An 835-nucleotide genomic window follows, 5' to 3' on the forward strand; every position below is an offset into this window, starting at 1 on the left:
AGGGGAAAGGGAGTGGGGAAGGAACTTTAGATGGGATTTGAAGGTGGAGAGAGAGGGGGCAAGGTGGAGATGACAAGGCCACTGATGGTGCAATGGAGGGGATGAGGGACAAGCTGGAGGCAGACAAGCAGAGACAGCGGGTGATGGAGTAGGGAGCAAGCAAGGGATTTGAAAACGAATGAGAGGATCTTGAAATCGATCTGTTCGGTAATTGGGAGTCAGTGGAGCCTGACAAGAACTGGTGTGAACATTTTCTGTCACAATGTAAAATGGGTGTCTGGCAGTCAAAAGTGTTGCCAGGTTTTGAAAATTATCAAATTAACTGATTTTAAAGCTTGTAGATAAAAATAAATAATCCCAGCTCAAGAAATTAAGATGGGATCCCACATGAATTTTGCAGGTAAGAGTGAATGTTTGAGTTTAATAACTAATGAGAAACATTTATATTTTGAAAAGCATTATTCTTGGTTTGAAAACTGTGATACAATATTTAATTATAAAAATCCTTGCATTTGATATAGTGCCTTATCACATCGTTGAGACATCTCAAAGCACTTCACAAAGTATATTGTAAAGTGGATTGACTGTGTATTGTGTGGGCAAAATGCGGCAGCCAATTGTGCACAGTAGTGTCCCACAGACAGTCATGGATTGAGTGACCAAATTAATATTATTATTGTATTTCAACTGATTATTACTCCTGAAAAAGCAATCTGCCAATCGACTAACAACCAAGTTCCTACTTACTGTTAGGTAAACAGAGGTGTGTGGAGTAAGGAAACGTATCTAAAATTTCGTCCTACCCGTGAAATGAATCCAGGTCGTCTCGCTTGCG

The sequence above is a fragment of the Callorhinchus milii genome, unplaced genomic scaffold (genome assembly GCF_018977255.1).
Source record: "Callorhinchus milii isolate IMCB2004 unplaced genomic scaffold, IMCB_Cmil_1.0 Scaffold1, whole genome shotgun sequence".
NCBI lineage: Eukaryota > Metazoa > Chordata > Chondrichthyes > Chimaeriformes > Callorhinchidae > Callorhinchus > Callorhinchus milii.